The following is a 12,151-nucleotide window of genomic DNA, read 5'->3' as shown; positions in this document are numbered from 1 at the left end:
TGACGATTTCCTACACCACCGTACGTACCTTCAGCTCAATACTTTGTGGAGATGAGATATCCTCAGAGTTGAGAGGGTCCGAGGTTAGTAGGCGTACTTATATAGCTTAACGAGCAATGCTAGTAGCGTTGTTGTTGGCCCTGAAGAAAATTAATTATTGTTGGTAGTATTGCATCGAAAGGTCATTGGTCTTTGCTTGGACTTGATGGTGCTTCACGTAAACAATCAGGTTCCTTTCTTCGTGATCTGCACTTTTCGGTCTTACTAGACTTGCATATTATGTCATTTTTTTCATATCTTACATTAAAATCCATGCAAAACTTGATTTTCTTACATGTTGGTCACTTGATTGAGACTTGATCAAGTCTCAGTCGACACAGATCTAGACAAACCCTTTACTCTTACCTTTGGAACCTAGTCTTGTACGCCGTTTCTTAGCTAGCGTGGGACGCGTGCCATAGCGAGCCGGCATCCAGAAAGTGGGAAAAACAGTGTTGCTACAAGACCACCTGCCGATGCTGCAAGTGCGGACGGGCGCTGCTGCAAGCGGCGACGCACGATGCTGTTGTTGGATAATGTTAAACTATGGCTTAAGACATGCGAATGACCAGTCATATAGAGTCATCTTGTATGAGTCATATACCAGTCATATCTGGCAGCTACTATAGTTGGCAGCACAATTAGCTCATCACGCTATATGCGACAAAATCTTAGACATGTGAGCAAATCTCTAGTAACGCTGGCGTGCACACACAACCAAGAAGAGCCAAACTATTGGACTGGCTTTCTATCTAGCGCGTTATGATTTTAGAACAACCACATTGACAATTATCTGCGCGCACCACCATATCTATAGAATATGATGCTCTTCATGCAATGCCATTGCCCGTGGCGAAATATATATATATATATATATATATATATATATATATATATATATATATATATATATATATATATATATATATATATATTAATGTGCCAATGTCCTAGGTAAAGCGTGTTATTCTGTAGCGTCACCATCCATGGCTTTGTCATGTCTAAACATGCCATACAATGTAGCGATACAAACTTTAAATTTGCTGTTTACATCGGCGACCCATAATTTGTTTTGCGCTTCTAAAATGGCATGTACTATGGCGTATCAGGCAATTCCTAACCCACCCATCAAGCCAAATCCTCTAAGAAAAATGTAATTATCTTGAAGTATCTACCAGCTGGTAAAGGTAGAAGCTCCAACCGAGATGTGCCAATCGTGCCGGCGACTATGGCAGGTGCTGCTGGCGATGCGATCGATGACCGGCGACGGACGTAAGTCAAATGTGCCGACCAGAAGGGTGCGGCGGTGTGCAAATACTGCGCCTTCAACATGGTGTTAGATGCCCAAATAAGTTTTTTGAAGGGTCGGCAAAATCTAAACAAAAGTAATTTAGTAAATACTCCCTCTATAAACTAATATAAAAGTGTTTAGATCAATAAAATAGTGATCTAAACGCTTCTATATTAGTTTATGGAGGGAGTAATATAATACTACAGGGTGCATTCGTTCTTTGAGGGGAGGTACCCACCATACGCGGCAAATTGAACAACCAAATCAGATCACGATACTACTAGTACGACAAACTATACTGCCGGTCCAAACCCGCTACGGTCGCTTTACTTTATATAGAAACCTTAGTCATATTCAAACTTACCCATTTCTTCCCGGGGAACCAAGGGGTATCCACTTTACTCCTACAAACACGCACACATGTACGGTGCTTGTTGCAGCACTACCATGTGTCCGTACGATGTCAAGAACAATCTAATAAAACGGCACTACGCGCCGCTTTGTCCAGCTAACCAACACGTTTATGCTTTGTCCAGCTAACCAACGTGTTTTTATATCTTGATTGAGGAAGATTTGCATGTTGGGCGTGGTGTTGACCCGGCCGGGTAACAAATGTACAGCACGCAGTAGTGTGTATGTGAACCCATTGGCCATTGCATATATCCTTTGAGAATGGTCACTGCTGGGCGCCGGCGCACCGGCCAAATTGTTCGGCCAGTCTGCCCGTAGCCGTTTGATTTGTACGTATAGCCGTCAGATTTGTCCCCACAGACAAAAAAAGTTAGATCTGTCGCTGTCCTCTTCGTTGTTAACCTCTGCATGGGAAAACGAGAGGAAAAGCAGCGCCGCTCCCGCGCGCGCCGACCGCCTCGCCTCCTCATCTTCCCTCACCGCCGGTCGCCGCCCTCGCCGCCGGTCGTCGCCTACACTTCTCGTCGGCTCCACGCATGTAGCCGCATCCACCCGTGGTAGCAGCTCCGGTGGCGACGGCAACAGCTCGCCGGCAAGCTCCATAGTTGCAGCACCCTGATGCGCCGTCGCCGCCCCCTTGCTGTCGAAGCTCGCTGCCCGGGGTTGTGTCAGCAACGGCCAAGATTCAACGTCATTCATGGATGTAGCAGAAAAAAACACCGGTCGTATCAAAAAAGAACGACAGTTGCAGCAAATTCGTCGTCGCCGTCGTCGCGGGTCGCGACTCCTCCATGATGGATGTAGCAAAATCACTCACCGACAGTAGCAAAATCATAAGACGGTTGCAGTAAAAAAATCTTGCCGCCGTCACCGGTCGCAGCTCCGCCATGATGGATGCAGCAAAATCACATGCCGGTTCCAGCTCTGGATTTTGTCAGTTGTAGCTAAACCAGAAGCTGGTTCCAGCTCAGAGTTTCTACTGGAACAACTCGCTTGTTTGCAAACCACCTCGTGGTCCCTGCTTTTGCCAGTCGTCGTGGTAGCAAAAAAGCTCAGCGGTAGAAGCTTATTCCTAGTCCGTTGCAACAAATGAGGATGGCCGCTGTCGCCGCCGCAGAAAACAAACCAAACGATGCAGCAAAACCAATTACTGGTTCCAGCTATGGATTTGCTGGTTGTAGCAAAACGCAACAGAGGTTGCAACTTTGCTCTATGGGCTGTAGGGAAAAAGTGCCGGCGTGGTCTTCTTTTCCAGCACCGGCGACCACGGATAGTATTAAAAACGCGCGGCCGGTTGCAGCTCCGGCGCTCGCCGAGCCCTGTACAGAGAGGTGGAGATGCATACAAGCGCGTTTGTCTAAGACAAACAGCGACGAGTGGCGCGGCCGCTAAACATGGCCGCCGCCGCGCAGTACCGGCGAAGTTTCCCATTGCAGTCGTGGTCGGGCGCAGCCCCTCCGAGCAGCATCGGGCAAGGCCTGCAGAGCAAACGCCTCCGGTAGCACTCCATTGACGAGATGGCGACGACAGCGCGCATTGCACTGCAGCCAAAAGGTTGGCTGGTGGAGGGGAGAAGATGGGTCCATGCGAAGAACGAGTGGCCAGCAAAAAACAGAAGATAAGGTGAAGGGTCCACCGGGCAGGCTTGCGAGTTGCGACAGAGGCAACAGGTGCGATGGTTCGGCCGGCGCGCCGTTCCTAAACGTTTCCTTTGAGAAAAGATGTCCACGTCTCTTTCTCGCTTACCAAACCGATTAGAAAACGAAATCTAGCGGTTCCCGGTTGGAGAGGGTGTCGGCTGAACCTCATCTTTCCTGGGCAGCAGCTGGTCCAATCGGGAGGCTCCGAAGTCCCGAGCAAATCCATCCGTGCACCTTTGCTTTCCCTCCTTTTGCTCACTAAGTCCCGACGGAACCACACATATGGTTTTTTCTATAAAAATTCTGCAATGTAGTGCGCGTATGCAGCGCCGAGCATATTTCAGCAATAGTAACACTGTTTGATTCACGGGACATGCATAAAGTAACCCTCTATTCAGCGGCACACGCATGAGTTGGACAGAGACCACATGCACACATGGCTATTTTGGTCCAAATGTCCCTCTATTTCAGCAATAGTAACACTGTTTGTATTGGAGCTAGAAACAATGCGCACTACAAGGGGGAAATTTTGGAGGATGGGCTCCTTGGAGCCTATTTTTTGAAAAACTTTGAAAATGACATTTCCAGGTTAAAAAAAGTTTTAAAAATTCTGTGAAAACTTATACATATTCGTGACGGATATGTAAAATTTTGTTAACAAATAGTATGATCTGCAAGCTACGCAGGAAAAAAAAATCCAGGCCCAACAGCAAAAAACAATCGGCCATTTTTTGGTACGTATTTGTCTTTTTTGCTACGCCACCTAGGGAAGTATATTTTTATGAAACTATTCTCAAATGTGTTATGCATGTATTTCTGTATCTATAAACCTTTTCAAGTTCTATTGCACTATGGAAATATGGTACTTTAAAAAGGGCTCCCTGGAGCCCGTCCTCTAATTTTCAGGAATGGAGGGAGCAATATTAAGATGATACCAAATACCTCCAGTGAGCACCAACACAACCACAATCCTTGAAAAACGAATTATAAGAAAGATTCCCCACAAAGAATGCCTCCAGGAAGGGAACAATGACCATGTGCCGCCCTTGCCGGATCCAATCACCCAAATTCAAATTTTGAGTTTTCACCCCAGAGAGACGTCTAAGGAATTTCCAAAGCAATGCCTTCAACAAAGCAATTTCCAAAACAATGCCATCATTGACAGGCGTGACCATCAAAGGTCGGACAGGGTTTTAACCTCGTAGCTTGAAACCGGGTACTCGGAGAGCACCATTAGACCGAAGGCATAGTATATTGCAGCCACCACTTGCTGAAGAAAATGATGTTGCATGGGGGGGGGGGGGGTACACCAACATACCATGCTCACCGTTCCATAGCATACATGTACGGAGACAGCCGCTCGCATGCATAACCCTGGCAGGGACATCACTGCACAATCAAAGACGTGCTTGCGAACACGAGCTGCCGCACATGTGGAGAGCCGAGCGTCATCACATGAGTCTCAGCATCTCGCGCACACGTGCCCCAATGCGATTATGGTAGAGGCCGACAATGTCTAGATGTGGCAAGCCATAGCAGAACCACCCCCTCCAGCACATCACTATTTCGCGCTGCTATCGTGGTTGACTCATCACTGTAGTCACTTGCTGACAACCGCAGATGACTAGAAGGGGTACCCAAGGACAACAACCGCCATTGGACAGGCGCGCAAGAGGGCCCCTAGTTCGGGGAGCAGCTCCACGGCCGACAGATGAGGTGCCAACGTCGATCCCCGGCAGATTCAAGAACCACCATGGCTGCCCCATGCAAACCCACTGTCTGCCGCTGTGGCAGGAAGGAGCTAGCCCTGCCTCCGCCATCCATCGGACGGGATTTTTCCCGGCGGCCTCCTCCAATGGCGGTGGGTAGGAAGCGAAGGGGTGAAGGATGGTGGAGGTGGTTAGGGTTTGTGGGCGTCCATTTCACCCTAGGGAGGAGGACACAAGGTCCTTCGACAAAGTAATGGTCTAATGGATAACCATACTCAGCGTTCCAGCAAAGGTCATCATCAGCCGATTAGGTGTATGTGTATAATATTTGAAAGTATCTAAAATTTGAGAAGGTTCCACAAAAGTGATGATGTACACTGCTTAGAAACCGGACCATCTCCAAGGAAGAATCGTTGGGTCAGGAAGGTGAGATGTCAGGTTTAAGGCGTAGTGTCGTTGGCATTTTTTGGGGTTCATTTGCTATATTTAAACCATTAAGTGTATTTATAGGCATTTAACAAATATAATTCAAATTTGAACTGAATGAAATAGTTGGAAAAATGGGTTGATAATTTTATGTGTGTTTTGCGTGTATGTTTTGGCCTTGTCGAGGAAAAGGAAAATAATTCCAAACGTGGGGTGCCAAGACTCGATCCCGAACTTGGAGCTTATTGATGTTCAAATTCTGAAAAATGCGAAGAAGTCGTAAAAGCAAGAAACTGGGCATTGTGTCATCATATGGCACCTTAGAGGTTGTGGTAAAAATTTACAAGGTTCACAAAAATTGTGACATACACTGCTTAGTAACCAGAACATCTCCGTGGAAGAATCATTGTTCAATAGGTAACGAGTCTGGTTTTCTAAGGAAGTGTCAGTTGCTTCATCGTGTTGCCTTCGAACTTTTTCTACAATCAACATACACAATCACATATAACATGCCAAACTTTGGCATATTTTCCCGGGGGTGACGGCGGCGGAGGTGCGGGGGGTGGAGCCCCCCTGCTTGACCGAGTTGTTCCTGGGGGTGCGGCGTTTCTGGTAGTGCCTCGTCGCTAACGGTCTAGCTCACCGGCAACCAATTAATCTGATGTGTATGACGTATCTTATATTTCCTCGCAATAGATAAGAGACACCAGTCTTTGGGTCACATGTTCCACATTGAAAATATTTCTATCCTCTTTCTAGAAGTATGAAATATTGGAAAGAAAAATAGCTTACTGTATACTTTTCAACGGAGTGCATAGACTTTAAGAATGTCCAAACTGACTTTTGCAGCGGTTCCTGTGATATTAAGTAACCGCGCAGACCCGTCATTACAAGTAGACATGTAGTAGTACAGTTTGCACCAGAAGTCAGCGGACAGATTTGAATTTGAGCCACTACCTTTTTTTCAACCAAGTAATAATAAGAAAATTACAAATTTCAGTATGAACCAGTCCAGTGGATTTGAATATGAGCAGACCCATGATTTCCATTTCTATTAAAAGATATTTAAAATCCACAAAAAGTAATATAAAAAATACAAAGGACACTATGGAATTCATTTTCTCGGTATCGTGAAGGAAAATTATCAACACTTAGAGCATCTCCACTAGGCTCCCCAAGACTCCCTCCCAAGCCACTTTTTGGGCGCCGGCGGGCGAAAAACGTCCCACTCGTGCCTCAAGTCCTTATGTTTTGCCGGATTTCGGCAAAAATAGCCCCGGCAACCTCAGGCCACACTCAACCCATCGGGGGGCACTGGGGGCCGCCGGCATTACTTCTTGCATGGCGAAGCCCCACGGGTCAGCCTCTCTCGTCTCTCTCTCTCTCCTCCTTTCTCTGCCAGGGACCACCCATGCACGCAAAAAGATGCCCCGCCCCGCCCCGCCTCCTCCTTTCTCTCCCTTCGGCCGCATGTTGCTCTCTCTCCAGAGCTCACCACCCCGCCTCCTCCGCCCCACCGCCACCTTCTCGCCCCCCGCCCCGCCACCTCCTCCCCGCCGCCTCCTTCTCGCCCCACGCCACCGCCCCCGGGCCGCCGCAGCCGCCCCGCCTCCTCCGCCCCGCCCCGCCTTCTCGGCCCCGCCGCCGCCCCCGGGCCTGCTACCGCTCGCCCGCACGGCCCTCCGCCGCCTCGGCCCCGCGGCCGCGGGGGACGGCTCGCTCCCCGCCCGCCTCCTCCTCCTCGCGCCGCTCGCCTCGAAGCCGTCGTCGTCCAGGGCCGGAGGGAGCGGCTCGTCTCCCGCGTCCTGCTCCTGCTGCCGCCGCAAGCCGTGCGCGCCCGCGCACGGCAACGGCCGTGCTCGCCGCGCCCGCCTGCGCCCGTGTTCGCCGCCGACTCAACGGTGGAGTTGAGTCGGCCGCCGCAACGCGCGCCGGAGTAGCTGGGGCGGCCAGCACCTCCGCTGGCCCGTCGTGGCGCTTCTTTGGCGGCATGAACGGGCTGCTCAAGGGGCCGGCCGCTGGCTGCTCTGACCAGCCGCAGGCGCCGTCCAGCCACGAGCCCAGCCGAAAGCAGAGCCGGAGGTCGACGCCGAAGCAGACACCGCCCTCCAGCAGTGGCCGGACACAGCAGGGCCGCCCGGCGCGCTCTCGTAGCTACTGTGGACCCAGAGGCGAACGGCTCCACGCCGGACACAGCAGGGCCGCGGACAGCGACGCCGCCAACGTGAGCTCTCCGAGGAGCAAGGGGGCGGAGGAGGCGAACGAGGACGGCGCCAAGGAGGCCTGGGATGCGCTGGGATGAAGCGGAAGGGCCCGGAGCTGGACGTCGCGAGGAGCATTGAGCTGCTGGCGAGGGCGCGGGCTCGTTGTGTCGTTCCTCGCTTGGGGCTGGACACGGCCGGGACAAAATTCATCCTCAAGCCAAAATTTCTGCCGGCAGCCCCCCAATCGGCGAAAAAAATGTCTCCTGGGAGGCTCAACGGCTGGAGATGCTCTTAGCAAATTATCTCAGAAGAACAGAATCAAAGATGAACGCCAATCCAGGTCTTGAGGCAATTCAGGTTCTTTTGTTTCATTCTATGCCCCACAATTTTGAAACCATTCTTGAGTAAAATTCTCCATCATCCAACACCTTGGGATTCATTATGGAAGATTCTCCCATTTCTTTGCATCATGTTCCGAAAACCCATAATTATGATGTTCAGAGAAATTTGACTTTTAAAAAAATTAATACACCTTATATTTTGAAACAGGGGGAGTAGATAGGAAAAGGCAAAACATATTGAGCGGCCCAGATTATTACAAGGGAAACTAGGCCGAAAACCAAATTGAGAAAAAAGAAAAGGAAAACAAAACCAAAAAAACAACGCCGATGCCGGCCTAGCAAGAACTCCACCACCAACATCACCACCATCCGGAAAAAAGTGATGGGTTTTTCGAAGTCGCCTTCAATAAGGAAAAACAACGGTCATGGGCATAATCGTTGTGAGCATCCATCACAGTCGAAGAAATAAGATTTTGCCCAGAAATGCCCATGACCGCCTCGCAACCACTGAAAAGGGTTCGGACACATTAAACAACCCACATGGCAGCATCAAATGCAAACAACAGCTATCGAGCTGAGAGGAAACACTCTTCGGCAATCCCTCAAAGGAGGAGAAAGACACCATTGAGCACCATCATCGCCGGCATCGACCCTTGTCGAAGACTAAGCTTTCGCCGGAGCCTTGAGCCTTTCCACCTATCAAGCCCCATGTAGGGAGCCCAGCCGCTGACAACCAGTAAAATAGAGCATCGACTCCATCCACAACTGCATCTGTGAACCAAAACCATGCATTTAAGAGAAAACCGGCACCATCACCGCTTCACCCTTGTAGCTCAGTCCAAGCCTCCGACACTCGGCAAACTGCACACCAGATTAAAGTAAGTAAGGCAAACATGAACAGTACTAATGGATTATGCTTTAGTGTCACATAAAAAAATCTAGGCAAATGAGGTCGCGCCGTCATCTGCGCTGAGCAAGGACACATGCTGTTGCGTTTGCCCAATGCCCTATCTTTGCTGAGTGGTTTTCAGGCGACACTCAGCACGAGCACATGTTTTTGGTCAACTCGAGTGTTTTCCACAACACTCGTTTTAGAGCGTCATTCGCTGAGTGCCCAGAAAATAGTCGACAAAGAACCGGGCACTCGGCAAACTTGTCGATTTTGATAGTGAGTCTACGCTAGTCACCGGAGTTGCGGCGATGCGCCATTCAGAAGGAAGGTGTTGGGCGAATGTGGGAGACACCCTTGTTTACGTAAAATCACATTTTCATCACTAGAAGTCCTCGATCATGTAAGTCTGGTCGTAATGGAAGTATCATAAGCGGTATCACGCATGCGAACTAGACTATTTGGATGCTGTGGCAGACAGTTAAATAAGGAAAGAGATGATTTAGTATCATATCATGATACCGTATCATGTTAAATGTTGCACTACTTTGTGTCATGCACGACAATTAATAAGACAACCTAAGATACTAACTTATGATATTATGCATTACAAAAGTAGTATCATACACTAGTATCATATGCATGATATTAGTATACGATACTCCCCATTACGACCAGCCTAAACAACCCTTTGCTTGCATCAAATGACATGGTTGTCAGAATTTAAGCTTGAATTATAAGGATTAGTTGCAGTTCAGATGCCACAACTAAGCCTGCAATTTGGCACAACTAACTTTTTTATTTGGTCATATAGACGGATTGGAATTGTTACTGCGAGCACGCGATGGCGACATCGCCTCGCGGTTTCCTGATTTAAAGATGAAGGGGCTGGCCCTTACGCAGCCACATGATTTATAAGCCAGATGTAAGCCGAGTACATGCGGAGGGTACATGGCTTACCATGGAGGCAAAACCTTTTTTTTTCTTTAAAAAGTAAAAATGTGAAATATAAGCCGAGTACGAGGGGAGTGTACTCGCCTTATATTAACGGACGTCACGCTAGCCGTTAAGTGCGTCGATGATGGCCATGTGGCAAAACCCTTAGCCGAGGCCTGACAGTAAGCCGTGGGCCATTTTGCATATAAACCAAGTGTTTGTCGTATGCCAAGAACTTTTTTTTGTCTGACTCAGGTTATTTGGATGTAAACCGAGTCTCCTTTTGTTGCAGTTAGTTTTTCATTCCATAATCGTCTTATGTGGATGTAAGCCAAGCATCTGTGTTTTGATAATCGGCATACCGACAGATACACGGCACCATGTGATTTTTCTGTAGTGCGCGGTTCTTCAGTCAAGCACTTTGAAGTCTGTAACATCAATTTGCCAGCAGCTACGCTATATTTTTCAAAGTTCGAAGCAATAAAGGCGTCCCTTTCTCGTTTACTAAACTGACGAGAAAACCAGATTTAGCAGTTCTCGGTTCTTTCTGGGCAGCAGCTGGTCCAAACGGGAGGCTCCCAAGTCCCCAGCAGAGCCATCCAAAGGAGAGAGAGTCTCCACCGGAACTAACGACGCAGACCCGGAGCCGCCGCGAGATGGGTGGCGGCGTTGGCGGCCTACGACTAAGGGCCCGACCCGTGCTGGGAGGACTACTGGTCCAACGTCCTCGTGCCGCCGCACCCCACTTTCGGCGCAACTTCAACCAGCACTTCGTCGTAAGTACCACATATCTCTGCAGTAGGTGGCGATCTGTTCGTGCTGCACAACAGCACGCACGTACGTATGTTTCTTGTGGTTTCAACTTTCAATGATCAATAAATTAAAAGTCAATCAAGTCTTAGTGAAGTGACATAACATGTAAGAAAGAAAAAAAACTGAAAAGAAAATCTTGTACGTATCTTATTGCAGAATCTCACCAATATAGCCGACTCAGACTTAGCAGGACAGTTTCGCTAAGTCTCAATCGACTTAGACTTGGTTATGTCTCAGTCATGGTTTTGGGCACCGCTCAAAAAATTCGGATGCCGGGCGGTATACGCGTTTCTCGTCGCCCCACGTGAAAGAAGTATGCCGAGCAAAAGAAATGATTTTTTTTAATTTACGCTCAAGGTGTTAAAGAGTAGATGACAAGTGTCACGATGGGTATATTGCGTGGGTATTGCGTGCGTATTGTTGTGTATACGGCAGGTTGTTAGGCTAGATGATCTTATCTCTTGTATAGCTTGGAGTAGAGGTCAAGACTAGAAACAACCTGCTGATCTTGTAATCTTTCCCCTATATTAACACGCACGCGTCCCTGCCGGGGTGCATACGCTTAAACCCTTTCTTCTTTCATGGTAATCAGAGCCTACCTCGAATTCATCCGTGGCAAGCTCTTCGGTGAACTCCTTCCCCTCATCTCCGTTTGCACACACCGCAACAGAGAAGCTTACGAGAGGGGACGAAGCGCTATGGCGCGCTACCGTGCTCTCGGCCATCCGGGGAGCGCAAATGACGTCGAGCAGGTGGTGCCCCCGATGAGCACTGAAGTCACCAGCGACGACGGCAAGACCAAGTCCAAGGCTCCCAATCCGAAGTTTAGTGTGTGGTACGCGCGTGATCAGCAGGTGTTCTCTTACCTGTTGACCACGCTGCCCCGCGAGATGGCCATCCAGGTGGCGACGTGCCACACCGCAGCAGAGCTGTGGAACACGGTGTAGGGGATGCTTGCATCGCATACCCGTGCGCAGACCGTCAACGTCAGAATCGCGTTGGCAAACCTCCAGAAGGGCAATATGACTATCACTGAATATGTCGGTAAGGTCCAAACCCTTTGTGATGAATTAGCTGCTTCAAGGAAGAAGGTGGACGAGGAGGATGTCGTCTCTCACATCCTCGCGGGACTCGACGAGGAATTCGACCCCGTGGTGTCTGCCATGTGCTCTAGGGTTGAGCCTGTCGGGGTTCCGGAGCTGTACTCGCAGCTCCTGAGCTTCCAGACTCGCATGAATTTACATGGCGGGTCCTCTCAGTCGTCGGCAAACGCAGCGGCACGCGGGCGCGGTCGCGGTCGCGGCGGTGGTGACTACAGTGATCGTGGACGCGACTTCAGCAACAGGCAAGGCGGCGGCGGTGATCGTGGCCGTGGCACCTTCCCCAAGCCACTGAATTGTCGCAACCCTGGAGGCAACAACGGCAGCAGCAGCAACTACAACAACAACGCCA

General features: G+C 49.5%; 1 pseudogene; it reads left to right on the top strand.

Annotated features, from left to right (window-relative positions):
- The first annotated feature begins 11,787 nt into the window (after positions 1–11,787).
- On the top strand, positions 11,788–11,926 carry LOC123056337 (uncharacterized; annotated as a pseudogene).
- The last annotated feature ends 225 nt before the right edge of the window (positions 11,927–12,151 follow it).

The sequence above is a fragment of the Triticum aestivum genome, chromosome 2D, assembly GCF_018294505.1.
Source record: "Triticum aestivum cultivar Chinese Spring chromosome 2D, IWGSC CS RefSeq v2.1, whole genome shotgun sequence".
In the NCBI taxonomy this organism is placed as follows: Eukaryota; Viridiplantae; Streptophyta; class Magnoliopsida; order Poales; family Poaceae; genus Triticum; species Triticum aestivum.
The sequence above is the reverse complement of the archived record's forward strand: the minus strand, read 5'-3'. Positions and strand labels throughout refer to the sequence as shown.